A 16,339-nucleotide genomic window follows, 5' to 3' on the forward strand; every position below is an offset into this window, starting at 1 on the left:
CTGTACTTTCCCCAATGTATGTTCTTGGCACTACTGTCAAAAATCGGGTAACTATAAAGCTATGGATTTATATGTGAGATCTCCATTCTGTTCCATTGGTTTATGTGTCTATTTTTATGCCAGTGCCATTCTGTTTTGGTTCCTATATCATTGTCATATAGTTTGAAGCCAGTGTGATGTCTCCAACTTTGTTCTTTCACTCAAGATTGCTTTGGCTGTTAGGACCTTTTGTGCTTCCATGTGAATTTTAAGGTGTTTTTTTTTTTTTTTCTATTTCTGTGAAGAATGTTATTGGTATTTTGATAGGTATTAGATTGACTCTGTAGATCACTTTGGGTAGTATGGACAGACATTTCTCAAAACAAGACATACAAATGCCCAACAGGTATATGAAAAAAATGCACAACATCACTAATCATCAGGGAAATGGAAATCAAAACCACAAAGAGATATTACATAACTCCAGTTAAAATGGCTACTATCAAAAAGACAAAAGATAACAAGTGTTGGTGAGGATGTGGAGTAAAGGAAATCCTTGTACACTGTTGGTGGTAATATAAATTAGTGCAGCCATTATTAGAAAACTTTATGAAAGTTTCTGAAAAAATACGAAGAACAACCATGTAATACAACACTCCCACGCCTGGGTGTATATACAAAGGAAATGAAATCGGTACGTCAAAGAGATATCTGAACTTCCATGTTTATTGCAGTATTATTCACAATATCCAAGTCATGAAACCAACCTAAGTGTTCATCAACAAATGGATAAATAAAATGTAGTATATACACACAATGGAATGCTATTCAGACATAAAAATGAAGGGAATTCTGCCCTTATGACAAATTGGATAAACTTAGAGGACATTATATTATTAAGTGAAATAAGTCAAACATAGACAAACAAATACCACATGACTGCACTCATATGTGGAATCTAAAAAATTAATTTCATAGAAGTAGAGAATACAATAATGATAGTTTTTTAGAGGCTGTGGTGGTTAAGGAGGTGGGGTAGATGGAATGATTTTGGTCAGAGGATACATAATTACAACTAGGTAGAAGGAATAAATTCCAAGAGGTCTATTGTTCAGCCAGGTAACTATAGTTAATGATGATATATTGTATTCATGAAAAATGTAGAGAGTGGATGGTATGTCCCACCACTACAAAAATGATAACTATGTGAGATAATGTATGTGTTAATTTGCTAGATTTAGCCATTCCTTAATGAAGGCATTATTCAGCCTATGATATAATGTTATGGATAAATTAGATATATTTGTATAACATAACTAATTTCTAACTTACTAAATGTATATATCCTTAAAAATTAAAATAAAGTACCTGGGAAACCAATTGATATTTTCATATAGATAATGAGCCAATATTTGCCCTATTAAGTTTGTTTTTCATTTTCAAAGAGCTTTTTCTTTCATTTCTCTAAGTATTTATATAAAATATCTTACTCCTACAGACATTTCAACAAACACAAGTTAACACAATAATGAACCATGTATGAAAGAGAATAAGCTTGGAATGTACTTAATTTTGCATTCTGATCATCTTTATACATAATAGGTGAATAGATGACCACAAAAAATAGCCACCCTCATTTTTTAATGTATAACCTTTAACTATTACAAAGTTATTCTCAAACCCCTACATAATTAACAAATAAACTAATAATAGAAATCTTATTCAAATAGCATCCCACTATGACACACATTCATGGGTGAAGGGAATACAAGTTTAACTATTAATAATTAGTCATATTAGTAATACGAAAATAATAAACACAACAAAATGAAAGCTTCAGAAGTAATAGAAATGCATACCCTCTGAAATGAAGCACATATTTATTTAATCATTTAATGTTTGAGAGTAGTTAATGTTTGTACATAAACAGTTTAATTCATTTGTTCAAAAGTTTCATCAAAGTCTTTGAATAGTTAGCATTCCAACAGTATAATTTTGTGTTGTATTCACATAATAAAGAAACTATAATACAAATTCCAATCTTATTGGAAAATGTAAATTCTAAATTATATTATCATAATAGTCCAGGTTAAAATCCCCAACTTCAACATCAACACAAGGAAGAAAAAGCAAGTTTATAATCTTTCTGTCATATGTGACACCCAAAACAGATTCATAATACGTTTTATTTCCTTCATAGGATATTTTTGTGAATGAAATCATTATTTAAAACAATCTAATTATACAACTTAGGAAAATAAAAATTGCTATTTTATGGCAATGTGTATTTGTACTTACTATATTTCTGTGTCTTACAGAAGCACATACTGTCTTGATGAAGCATAAATTGCAAGCTCTCTGAGAACATAAACCTGTAGCTTGCATGGTGCTTTGACCAAGGAGATATTGAATCAATGCTTGGTAAATTACACTGAAGTGATTTTAATTGATCAAATTAACTCAGATTTCTATTTATTTATGTATTTATTTTTGAGACAGAGTCTCGCTCTGTTGTACATGCTAGAGTGCCATGGTGTCAGCCTACCTCACAGCAAACTCAAATTCCTGGGCTCAAGCAATCCTCCTGCTTCAGCCTCCCAAGTAGCTGGGACTACAGGTGTGCATCACCACACCCGGCTAATTTTTTCTATTTTTAGTAGAGATGGAGTCTACTCTTGCTCAGGCTGATCTCAAACTCCTAATCTCAAGTGATCCTCCCGCCTTGGTCTCCAAGGGTGCTAGGATTACAGGTGTGAGCCACTGTGCCCAGCCAGATTTCATCATAAGTATTAATTTGTTAAAAATTTCAGGACACATGTTCCACCTAATTTTTACTTCCTGGATAACAAAGTAGTCAAATCTCCACAGGGCACAGAAGAAAAGCATGTTTTCATTAGAGTAAAAAGTTGTTCAATAATTTCTAAGCATTAAGAAAAAACAAATATATCTTATTTTGAAATTCTGTCATATTAACAATTCCATTTCAATAATATTTCCTTAACAGCAGAAAGTTTCACACTGTATCATTCATCCCTGTTCAATTTCAAATTGATAATAATGTCTTTTGATATATCATCTTCATATTTATTGGCTCAATCAACATCCCAGTAATGTACTTATTCAAAAAAAAATAGAAAAATATTTTCTAAAATATGGTTGAAGTAAACTCTATAAGGCCCTATTTGGACCTTAAAAAAAATCAAAGACCAGGAGAAATAAAAATAAGCTCTAGCTTGTGTCACTATCAGACAAAACAGATGTTAATTTATTCAACAAATATTTACTGAGACTTATCTTATGGTTTAAGGAACTGCACCCGAGGATTGTAAGGGGAAAAAAAAGATAAAAGACTCTGTTTATGGCAATAAATTATTCAAGTTAAAGGATGGTATTTCTTAATGACTATAGCTTATGATAATACATAATTGTTTAATATGTATTATGTGTATATGGGGATATGTTTACATATGGGGCTGTATATGTGTAGAATGGTGTGTGTATATATAGGATTGTGGATCAGATGTGAGTGTGGGTGTGTGCACGTGTATGTGTGTATGTGGGTGTTGAGGGGGTTGTGGAAATAAGTGGGAGTGTGCATGTGTGCATGTATATGTGTGCTTGTGTATATAACTGTGTGTGCACGTGCATGTGCATATGAGAAGTATGTTCGTGTCAGTGGTCACAGCCAGGAGAAATTTTGCTTCCCAGGGGATATTTGGCAATATCTGTACTTGTTTTTGATTGTCACAGCTGGAGGGGAGTTGTGCTTCTGATTTCTAGTGGGTAGATACTAAGCCACTAGATACTACTTAAAAAGCTGCAGTGCACACTGCCTACACAGAGCAGAATACCAATACTGGTGATCTTGAGAAACACTTGTGTGTGTATGTTGAGCACACGTTATAAAACTTGCACAGAGTAAGTGAGCTATAATCTTTTCTGTGATTTTATGCTTCATATCATAAACAAAACCCGAGGCTATCTCAACGTGCTCCTTTGCATCATTGTTATCCAACACCCCAGAAGGTTTTTGTTATTCTTGCCTGACAAGCTGTCTATGAGGAAACATTTAACACCTCCTTAGAGGTGAGTATGAGACTTATATTCTCCAAAACCAAAAACAAATCTAGGCTAACAAAGATCCCTTTCAGAGACCCTCAGAGAAGCAACATTTCTTTTTTTTTTTTTAATGCTGAGATAAACCCATTAAATTTTGTTACCAAAAGGTTAAGTCATGCCTGTTTAAATACATTTTATGCTTGGAATCTGTGTATTGGATATAATCTATTAAATATATCAAAATGTAAAATTATCTTTTATGTTTACCTTTTCCTGTCTACAGTCCATGAAAACATTTCTAGTATTAAAAGTATTACCATTCACTCACGTTTGTTTGTTTCTAGGAGAGTTCTTCTTTTCAGTAACATCATAAACTATGTACTAGGTAGATGATTTAATGCCAGGTAGACAATTTAATGCCACCCCTTTCATTATGATTTCTATTTTCTCAGTTTGTTGATTTTTCAGCCTCATCCTGGTAGAAGAAAAGGCTGAAAATGATATCTCCAATTTATTACAGCATTTGTCTGGAGGCACTTCTCTGATTGAAATGACACTAAATCCGCTAGGAAGGAGAAACTGTGAGTTTGAAGAGGATGCAGCCCACACATTTCTGATCAAACCTTTGACTCTGTTACTACAGCTGTCAAAATAAACTAATATGAAATATGAAAAAAAAGAGTTCTCATTTTTTAGCTGCCAGATGCACTCCTATAACTCTCTCAAAATATTTTCTGTTCATTATATTTTAAAAACATTTTCTCTGTCATAAAATTGTAAAATGCATACTGTATAGAGATTGTGTGCATGTCAAAGGCAAGTTTGTTTATTTGCACAAGGACATGTACACTACAATCTCATATATAAGATTTTATCTGGAAGCCTGCATACAGTTTATTTTTAAAGCAAATATTTATAGTAGCTATGTGCTGTCAATTTTTTTCTTGAAATAGTAAGGTACAATGTCACAGTTGCTATTTAACTATTTTTACTATGCATTCTTCTGTATATATTATATAATATTCTTCTTCCTGAGTTTTGGAAGAATACTAACGACTTGCCTTTTGGAGGTCCAGCGAAAAGATGCGCTAATTCATTTTATTTGCACTTTCTCTCCCATTGTAATGATATCTCACAGGAAATATAGTCATTAGGGTGTTTTTCCATCCATGTTCTAAGAAAGTCACTGTTGTCTACAATAAGCTAGCTGATTTAAATAAATAACTTGATATGCTCAGTTTGTGTGATTGTTTTTTGGTCTGCCTAAAATGCTACAGTTTTCTTCTCTTTCAACACATTTACAAATGCTTTAAAAAGAAATCAGAGAGAATGGACAGAGAAATCACACTAATCTTTTGCCTGTGGGCTTGTCTTTAATACATTATTATCTGTCTAGTTTTTTCGTTTTGATAAGCAAAGCAACCCAGAGGGTACCAAAGTCATTTATTTCTTGAGGCTACAACCAGCGCATTGCTGCTTCCTTGATGAGTAAATATATTCACTGGAAGGAAATACAAATTGACATTTTAATTCAGGTTAAATAAGATTAGACAAAATAGTTATCAACTGTCAATCACATATCACTATAAATACAAAATGTTCTGGTTTCTTCTACTAAAATATTTGTATTAAGGCTTGTTACATTATCATGAAATTTGGCATCAAAATGGAATAGAAATCATCCTGTTGAGTGCGGGTAGCATTTGGGTTATACAAAGGGGTGCTGAAGACTTTTAGGGGTCATGAGAAAAACAGCTTTCAGGTAGCAATTAGCAGATGTAGAATTAGGGAATTCTGGGGCTCCCATCTTAGTCACAAGTGTTTTTAATCAGTGCAACAGACTATTAATGGATGATAAAGCCTGTAATTCATAATCTATGTGAAAATGTTTGGTTGACATGTTTTTTAAGTTTCCCTATTTCTTTCACATTTCCCAGCTCCTTGAGCAAGATTTTGCAGTGAAAGAATAAATACAGCTCCAATTTTATCAAATGAATCAAAAACAAAGACATTACACTAGTCTATATAGAGAACTGTGAATGTTACCAAGAAACTCCTTAAGAGATTTAATTTTAAAATGAGACTACAAATATGAAAAACAGATATTTCCTTCCCTATTAATAATGTATTTAGATTAATATTTGAAGAAAATATTATTAAAAGTAGCATAATTGCATTTAGGATACTTTAAATATTTAATGAGAGCAAGATAAAGAAAAAAAAAGCATGAGGTTACAAAATTGTGAGGGCCATCTTCATGTATTTTTGAAAGCAGAATAAATTTAATATGGTCAAATTTGTTAACTATGATACATAATCACTACCAAAAAATCCTTGGTAGTAACCTGGTAGTAACTTCATTAAAAAAGTTACATATTATATAAAACCATTAATTATTGAAATAATGTTTATTTTAAAATCATTGCTTAAATATCTAAATCTGTTGGTACAAATGATAATAATAATGGTTTAATTGTGCCCTTTTTTAGATTTTGAAATGCTATCAGGATATGTATTCTCTCAACTATATGTCAAAGACTCAAGTATTTATGCATTTTATATCAAGTAATCATGGGTATGTCACTTTGTCTGAAACTCTATTCATCTGTAAGATACAGGAAATAATATTGACCTTACATGATTCTTGTGATGACAAAATGACACAATTGGAGCTAAAACTTTATTAGAGACTGACATATGTCAAAGTTTCAACAAGCATTTATTAAATGCAAGCTATGTAGGAGACATTATGTAATATACTGAGAGATACACAGGTAAATTAAAAATAATTCCTTATGTTAAGTAAGCTTACATTTCAGTGAGAGAGACAGGTGCAGTGTCATAAATTCGATGTTAAGAAGCAAACAAATAGCAGCTGAATGAATCATCACCCACTAAGATCCAATTGGGTTTGAAAATTACCACAAAAGTATGATTCTTACCTTAAAATAGTTCAGCATCAAGACTTTATAGTATCCCAAATATTTATCCTTTCTTGCTCATTTTCTTTTTTCAGCCAGGGGAATGTCTTTTAGCCTTTCTTCTAATGAAGGTCTGACAGTAGTCAATTCTCTTTGCCTTCTTTGCTTTGAAACTGTTTTTATTTCATATTCATTCTTAAAGAATATTTTTTCTAGATAAAAACTTCTACATTGACTGTTGCTTTTTTCCCCCTCTTTCAGTGCTTAAAGTTGTTCCACTTTCTTATGTCGTCTACTTTTCTGAGTAAGCTCAGCAATATGAGTATTTAAAGCATTGTTGTCCTGCATGTCATTGGCCTTTCTCTGGCTCATCGCTACATAGTCTCTTAATCTGTAATTTGAAGTAGTTTGACCATTGTGCGCCTAAGTATGACTTTTTTTTTTGTATTTATCCTGCTTAGAGTTCACTGAGTTTCAGGTATCTGTAAGTTTCTGTCTTCAAAAGATTGCAAAAATCTCAGCCATATTTAAAAAAATATTTTCCCCGATTTTTCACTGAGCTATCCTTCTGTGTAGTTTCTATGTAGCTGTCCTTCTGTGTATGTCTGTGTGTGTGTGTGTGTGTGTGTGTGTGTGTGATAGCTTCTCCATAAGTTCCCAAAATTCTGTTTACATTTTCCATGTTTTTACTGATAAATCTATATATTTGCTGATTATTTCTTTCACTGTCATCTCTGTTCTGCTGTTTAGCCTATCTGGCATATGTTTTTACATCAGAAATTGAAGTTTTTGGTTATAGTTTCCACTGTTTTTTATTGGTATTTCCCATCTTTTCGTTTACTACTAGTATTTTTTCTCCTGTAATATAGTGATAGTTACTACTAATCTTCTGATTGCACCATCTGGGACATCACAAGTTTAGTCTCCGTTGATCGATTGCCTTTTCTCTTGTAAATGTCACATTTTCCTCTTTTTTTGGATGCTGAGCAATTTTGTTTATTATAATTATATAATAATATTATATCTTGGATAATTATATCCAGTAATTATATCCTGAATATTGTGCAGTTTATGTTTGAAGTCTATGAATTCTGCTAATACTTCAAAGAACCTACCACCTACCTCTCCTTCCTTCTTTCCTTTTTTTTTTTTTTTGCTTTATGAGGCAATCAGATTGGTAGGATTGAAACTGTCAAGTCTCATGTGTAGTAGCTCAAATCTCAGTTCAGTTTGTTTATCCATAGATGGACTGCTTGAAGCCAAACATTTGAGGTTCATGAGTCACTCAGATTTTTTGGATTTTTATAGAATGTATGCATAGACTTTGGGACATCTTTCTGAGTTCTCTTCTTCCAGAACTCCCAATCCATCCAATTTTCAGTGGTTGTGGTCGATCTATACTATTTCTACTGGTTCTTCAGGGCAAAAATCCTACAAATTTTTTAACTGGAATTTTATTCACATGGCATGGTGGAGACTGTAACTGACTGTAATGCTAAAAGCCATGAAATACTACACACTTATTCCAAACTTTAACTCCCTCCAGAATCTGCTGTATTTGGTTGCTATACAGTGATGTCAGAGAGTTGCTGGGTTTTTTTTCCATTTTGTTAATAGCTTATAATTATTATCTTTGTTGTCTGCAGGATGGTTTGGCTGATAGTATCTTATCCAGACAAAATGGAAATGGAAATTTGAAAGTGCTTCAGCACCAAGATTATAAATACTATTTTTTCTTTCAGAAGAGACAAAATAAAATGTACAATATTATTCTGAAAACATAAAATGAATATTTTTCTGTTACCAAAAGGATTCTACTGTTCTTGAGAAAGCAAACTGTGAAAATTGGATATATTAATTTTTTCATCACTACCCTCTAGAAATTCACTTACAGTAAAACTACCATTGCATAAGAATATTCTACTATGCAGAACAACAATAACAAAAAAAACATGGAGACTTCACCATGAAATATGGATTAATATTAGGATCCTGGGAGTTTACTTCTTACTTCTTATTTGTTGATTGTTGCTGCTTGAAGCAGCACTACATTCCATTCCAGAGCCCTATTTGGAATTTCTGAACAGCCTTCTTCATGCACAGCCAGAATATACAATGATATGGTTGTACTAGATATTTAAATATTGAAATGCTTCAGAAACTTGTGGTAGAAATCTATTTCCTGTGAAACACACACTGTTTTGACCATAGTAAACTACCCTTGGGAAAGCTCTTGGGTTTTATTTTTAAAATAAACTTGTTAAAGTTAAAATACAATGGGAAAGAGAACAAATAATGAATAAATAAATATACAAAAGATCTTAAAGTAAATACACCGAGAAACTTCAGCAAGATCTAGGCATATAACAGGAGCTACCTTAACACAAACTTTTGAGGCATTCCCACCAGTGGTAACCATTATCCTGACTTACAGTGTCAGATTAGTTTTTCCTGTTTGGAGACTTTATACAAATGGAACCTCCTGCACTCAACAGTTTTATATGTGAAATTCATTCTTGTTTCATTGTCATAGTGCTTTCTATTGCAAAAATAGTGCTCAAATTATTTATTCACTCTATTGATAAGTATTTGCATTGCTTCCACTTTATGTCTTTTAACTCTAATACTGTTATAAATATTCTTGAAATGTTTCATGGTCCTTATGTTTATTAAATTTCTTAGAGTGAAAATGTAGCATCAGAGACTGTCCAGATATTCAGCTTTATTAGATAGTGACAAACTTTTAAAAACTCATTTTTCTATTTATGTCCCACAAGCAATGTAAATACAAGAGTTTCAGTTACCCCAAGTCCTTGACAATATTTGGTATTGTTTGTTTTTTAATTTTAGTCAATTTTTCAGAAGTATAGTATTTTATTGAGGTTTAAAATTGTATTTTTATGATGACTAATAAGATTAAATACATTTTAATGTATCTCTTGGTCATTTGCATAGTTTCTTTGTGACTTCCTATTTAGGTTTCTTCTTTTATTATTTTGTTCTATTTTTATTTTATATATTTTATAGATTAAAATTCATTCTCAATATATTAAAAATGTCTTCTACTCTGTGGCTTGCTTTTTTATTGATACATAATAATTGTACATATTTATGGGATAAATATGACATTTTGATACATGTATACAATGTGTAATGATCAAATCAGAGTAATGGGGATAACCATCACCTCAAATATTTATCATTTCTTTGTGATGGGAACATTCCAAACTTTTTCTTCTAGTCATTTTTGAAATAAACAATAAATTTGGTAACTATAATCACTACTGTGCTGTCAAACACTAGAGCATACCAGAGCTTATTTCTTCTATCTAACTGCATGTGTGTGCTCATTAATCCACCTCTCTTCATCCTCCTTTTCCTCCTCCCAGCCTCTGGTAAACACCATTCTACTTTCTATTTCCTTAAGATCAGTGTTTTTAGTTCCCACATGTGAGTGAGTATATGCGATATTTGTCTTTCTGTGCCTGGCTTATTTCACTTAACATAATGTCCTCTAGTTCTATCCATGTGGCTTCAGATGTTGATCTCAAGGAGGTAGAGTACTCTGTGTCTTACTTTTTATTTTGTTAAGGGTAGTTCTGGTAAACAGAAATTCTCAGTTTAGTGGAATCTAATAAATTTAGTGAAGCTGGTAAATCAATCAACCATTTCTGTTATGGTCAGTGCTTTCTGTAACCTTATTAAAGAAATGTTTAACTATTACAAATAATAAAGGTACACAACTATGTTATCATCTAGACCTTACTGTTTTACCTTTAATTTTGGGGTATCCAATCCAATCTGGAACTGAATTCTTGTTGTTGTTATAATGTGAATACTATTTTCCCCCAATAGTTAACCAATTTATTTTTATGTATTATATCTACTACTGTATCTAAATCTTGGAACTGGAAGATTTTTTCCAAATTTCATCATATATATAAGTTTTGTGCAGTTTTTTGGTAGGCAGCCTTTATCAGGGTAAGGAAATTTTTGCCTACTCAGGATTTAATAAGGCTTTAATTATGAATAGATGTTGAATTTTATTATCTTCTTTCTTTGCTTTGTTGAAATTAATGTGACGTTTCCCACTGGTTAATTTTAAGATTTCTTGTTTGTATCTAGCGTATAGCAGTTTTGTTCATTGGGGAATGGTGGTGGTGGAGGCGGCTAGGTATGGTTTTCTTTTTATTTATTCTATTTGAGATTCGTAATGACTTTTGAATCTGTGGCTTGATATTTTAATATATTTTTTGTCATCTTTGGCAAATTCTCAACATTTTTGTGTTCAAATATTGTTTCTGCCAACTTCTCTCTCTCTACTCCTCTGGTTCTCTAAATATACGTCAATGAGGCCAATTCACTGAGTCCCATATATCATATAAATCTTTTTCCTTGTCTTCCTTTCCTTTATTTTCTCCATGCCGTATGTCTGTGTGTTTTCTGACCCATCTTCCAGTTCACTGTTTCTCTCTCCAAGTGAGATTAATTTACTTTTGTTACATTCTTAATTTTAGTTTTTGTATTTTTCAGCTCTAGAAATTCTACTTTTTCTTTTTTTAATTCTGTCCAGATTTTTCTTTACATTCTTCATGTGAAGAATTTTGAACATTTTGAACATATTCATCATAGCTTTGTTGAAATTTATATCTAATTAATCTAAATTTGAAGCTTCTTTGAGTGGCTGTCAACCTTCTTTTATTCCTCTTCATTTTTTGTTAAAAACTTGTCTTTTCATATGGTCAGTTATTTTTATTCAATGCTGGGCATTGCATATAAATAAATTTAAGGATAACTTAAGGTCATGGGTGTTGTTATCTTTCTTCAAAGATGATTCTTTTTTTTCGCTCATAGAAAGCAATTTTGTTAGAGGCAGGACTAATACAATCAGGGAGTGAACTGATTTGAACCTTGGTTTCAGTCTTTGTGAGGGCTGGTCCCTTACAGGCTTATCTTCATAGCTTGTGTATAGCCCTTCAAGGTTACCAACTGAAAGCCTGGTTGTGTACTACGTCTCTTCTTTATTCCTGAAGGCTAAATTTAAATGTTTTCCTTCCAAACCCATGCAATTATTGGAAGCTCCACTCAGCTTTTCAGACTCTCAGTTTCTGCTCTGTAATTGGCAAGTGCCTCAAAGGAACAAGTATACAAAGATTCCCTTTCTCCTATCCTCAGCAAGACTTGTTATCATTTGTGGTTTTAATTTGCATTTTTCCCTGGTGATTAGTGATGCTTAGCATGTCTTTTTTTATATACCTGTTGGACATTTGTATGTCTTCCTTTTAAAAGTATCTATGTAGGTCCTTGGACCACTTTTTAATCAGGTTACTTGTTTTCTTGCTATTGAGTTGTTTGAGTTCCTTATATATTTCATTTATTTCTTCTCTGATCCTTATTATTTCCTTTATTTTACTAACTTTAAGTTTAGTTTGTTCTTTTGCTATTTCCTTGAGGTGTAACATTAGGTTGTTTATTTGATATCTTTTTTAATGTAAGAATTTACTGCTATAAACTTCCTATTTAAAATTGCCTTTGCTATATTTCATAGGTTTTGATTGACTTGTATACTTTAAAAAGGTGAATTTTATATTATGGAAACTATGTATCATATTATGTAAAAATATGTTCTAAGATTATCATGTATTTTTTAAATCAATCAGTCTTTTTACTAGTATAGAAAATTCACTTATGCTACCAATAGTGATCATTCCCCAAATTATATTTTCACTGATAATACAATTGTTAAGCCACATTGTTACTTATTAATATTGAGGGTATACCTTTTCCTAAATTTTGATATATCATATTTATATATATTTTAATTTGCTTTTTATAACTTGAGAATATTGCTGGGATTTTCATCTGAGTTGTGAATATTTTATTTTTAAGAAATAACACATCAATTTACATTATATTAATATTTTTGGATAAATAGTGTTCTTTGCTTTATTTCTCCCTCTCATCTTCACTAAATTCTGTTAGATAGATCTAATTTTCTTCTCTGTGTGTTAAAGTTTTGCCACCTTTATTTTCCTACTTTATCTATATGCATATCATAATGTATTATTTTGTCAGTGTTTAATGGCTTCTCAGTATCAAACTGTTTAGAAAACTAAAGCTTGGGGAATTTGAGTAAATTGCTAAAAATTATACAAAGATAGCACTAAAGCTCAGCATACAAATCTGTTCTCTTCATTATATATTGTCTATATTACATATTGTTTATACAATGGATATAAAAGTATGTGACTTTAGGTGATATGGCACAATTGTGGTGCTATATTAGAAAATATTAAGGGAGATAATTAGGGAAAATGTAAATGTAAATTAATATTATTGTGTCTCATTTGCAAGATATTTTCAAATGGGTAGTTTCATATAATTATAAGAAAAGGGGATGAGAAACACCTCCAGCCAGAGTGACTCTACAAGAAGGAAAGGTTTTAGGTAAAAGTCAAAAAAACAAACAGGCAGACATAGATAAGATGAAGGTACAAGAAAAGCCTAAAAATAGTAATTATCTTCATTTTCATAGATATTAAATTGATATTTAGAATAGGTACATAAATTGTTCTTAACACAATATTAGTAAATTATAATCTGAACTCATAATTTATGATTCCAAAAACATAAGGATTTTTTTAACTTTTGTTTTTTTGTTTCTTTTACATTATAGCAATTCTCTTTATAGATAGATGGATAGGGGTTTACAGAAATTCCCTTTCCTATATTTTGTATTCCCTCAGAACAATCTTTTCTAATTCATGTTCTTTTTTCTTTTGCTTAAATTAAGAATTTCCATCATCCACTCACTCATACACAAAGACTAGCAGCAGACTTCAAGCTGTCCTCTTCCTGCCTGATCCTTCACAGGAAATATTCTCTCAAGAGACAACAGATCATTTGTGTATGAGAAATGAAATGGATATGTCATATGGGAGGGGACTGTCAAGCATGAAAAATGCAGAGAAGAAAGTCCCTTCTCTCAGTTCCATGTCAGTTATTTTTTACTTCCTACACAGCAGGCTTTGTTTGAAGCTCTTAGGAGAGTGTATTAAAATATTTAAAAATTAAAAAGACTTTTTTTTTATTAAGTAAAAATGCAAACTCTTTGTCTTTTATGTACATTTTATCTAAGACTTGGTTACAGAATAATTTTGTACTCATAGTCAAATCTTATTTTACTCAGTCCAACTAAATATTTTGATATAATTTTTGATGCATTCTGCTCCAGGCAATAGATTATTCTTAAGCAGTACTAGAGGAAAAAGGCTATTCTATACTTATGGAAATAGCTCAGCAACTGACAGAGACTCTCCTTGAGCAAACTTCAGTCACACTCCTCTGCATCCTCTTCTCAACTGAGCCTTGAAATATAGACTTCCATGTTCAAAAAACATTGCACCATTGCACAATGTGAGCACAATTTTAGCAAGAATTTTGTTTAGTTGGGTTAGCCAGAATTCCCTACCCTGAATATCTGATCACCCTCAATATCTGTCCAAATTCTTGATGCCCTATCATTCCCTAGGTAAGATCCGATGACCTTGGTCTGCCTTCATCAAGAATCCTGTTAGGTGAGGTTAGCAAAGAATTACCTACTGGCTCAGTAACTTTCCATTCACTGACCCGCAGATCCTGTTTCTGGACTATAAAGTTTCTTTTTGTTTATACTGAAGTCTCTTTTCCCCTATTCAAATAGTGCCAAATAAAATCTGTTTTTACCACTTTATTGTCTAGTTGTGGTTTACTTTGAGAAAGCTCAATGACAATTTAGAGCTTTTAAGAGTGAGGGAAGAGTTTGAAAATGTACATTATCAGCTTCAATTACTTTATGGTGCAGATAAAGCAGCCTCCATATCTCAAGGCTTTAAAACAACAGCTTGTGATTTCTTGGTCAAGTTTGTGGAAAACTTCACATTCTCTGGGCTCGACAGGATCAACTGGCCTTTGTTCAACTTCACATGTCTGCTCTATTCCCAAACCCAGGATGCAGGAATAATTGTAGGAATGAAAAAAGAAAATCATGATTCTGCTCAGTTAGTCCTTTCAGAGTAAAAGAGTGGCTCCTGGATGAAAAGATAAGACTTGGAACTTAAAAAATGACTGAATAGATAGTGAAGTTTCTTCCCTCAATTTCAAATTGAGTCCCAAAGTCATGAAGTCAGTTGTTTATATTCCAAAAGAAGGTAAATGATCAGGGAGCAAAGGTTTTTCTTTTTCTGTCACAAGGGGAAAGAGGACTGTTGTCCCATTACTATGTAAATAGCCAGATTCATAATTCCACAGTTTCACTCCTATGGTGCAAGAAACCCATACTACTCATGCTGATCTAACCATCTGGTTCTCATATATCACCCCAGAAGGGAGAAGAATTGGGGTGTTTGTGAACTCTTTTCAATTATTGCTATAAATCATGATAACCCATTCTTATTCCCAAAACCTTATGTCTACATTTAGGATAATATAAACAAATATATATACTAAGAACTTATTGATAGCCACTGTAAAGTAGCAAATAGAGTAGCACAAATATGCAATGTCTCCTAAACTTCTGCTTGGAACTCTCACAGTGTCATTGATGCTTACATTCTATTGACCTGAGCAGGTCACATGTCCCAGCACAAAGTCAATGGGGTTAGAGAAGCATGGTAAGGACAGCGAGGAAATGAAAATATGAGCAATTATTACAATTCACTATAGTCCATTGATCTCAAATATTTACCTTTTTCTTGTATGCAAAACATGCTTACTTCTTTTTCAAACATTCCCCCAAGATCATATCCAATCACATCAAACTTAAAGGTTGTGGCTAAAATCAAGTCTGGATCTAAATCATTTCTGGATCTGGTATCTCTTGATTCAGAAAACTAAGAGCTAAAACAAAAACAAAGCATCTGCCTCAAACACATACACACAACACACCCTACAGTGGAAGAGAATAACAAAATGACCATGGTGCTTTATCACATTAAGAAAGTTGGATAATGGGACCCACATAGACAGTTCCTGGTTCAGGGAATTTTTGAAATCCAGCTGGGGGTACCAATGTTGCAATGTCATTCTATTCTTCAGTTAGAATAAAATTTTTAATTGGGCCTTCACTCTGTCTCCTGAGTCTATGTATTCAGCACATTATTCTTCATAGTTTTTGGCTCCACATGAAGTCCTTTTTTTCCCATTATACTTCCTGACTAGATTTGAAAAAGGAGTTAGGGAATATAATTTCCTTAGTAGCTGAGCTGCTGCTTCTGCCTATTTCTTGCCCAAGATATTTGAGGAGGTCTCTAGGGCTATGTTATATCTCATTGAGTCAGAGTCTCTTTTAAAACAAACCGAGAGCATTAATAATAGAATCCTTTAAAACATATTGGTGTTTA

Source organism: Lemur catta, chromosome 13 (genome assembly GCF_020740605.2).
Source record: "Lemur catta isolate mLemCat1 chromosome 13, mLemCat1.pri, whole genome shotgun sequence".
Taxonomy (NCBI): domain Eukaryota; kingdom Metazoa; phylum Chordata; class Mammalia; order Primates; family Lemuridae; genus Lemur; species Lemur catta.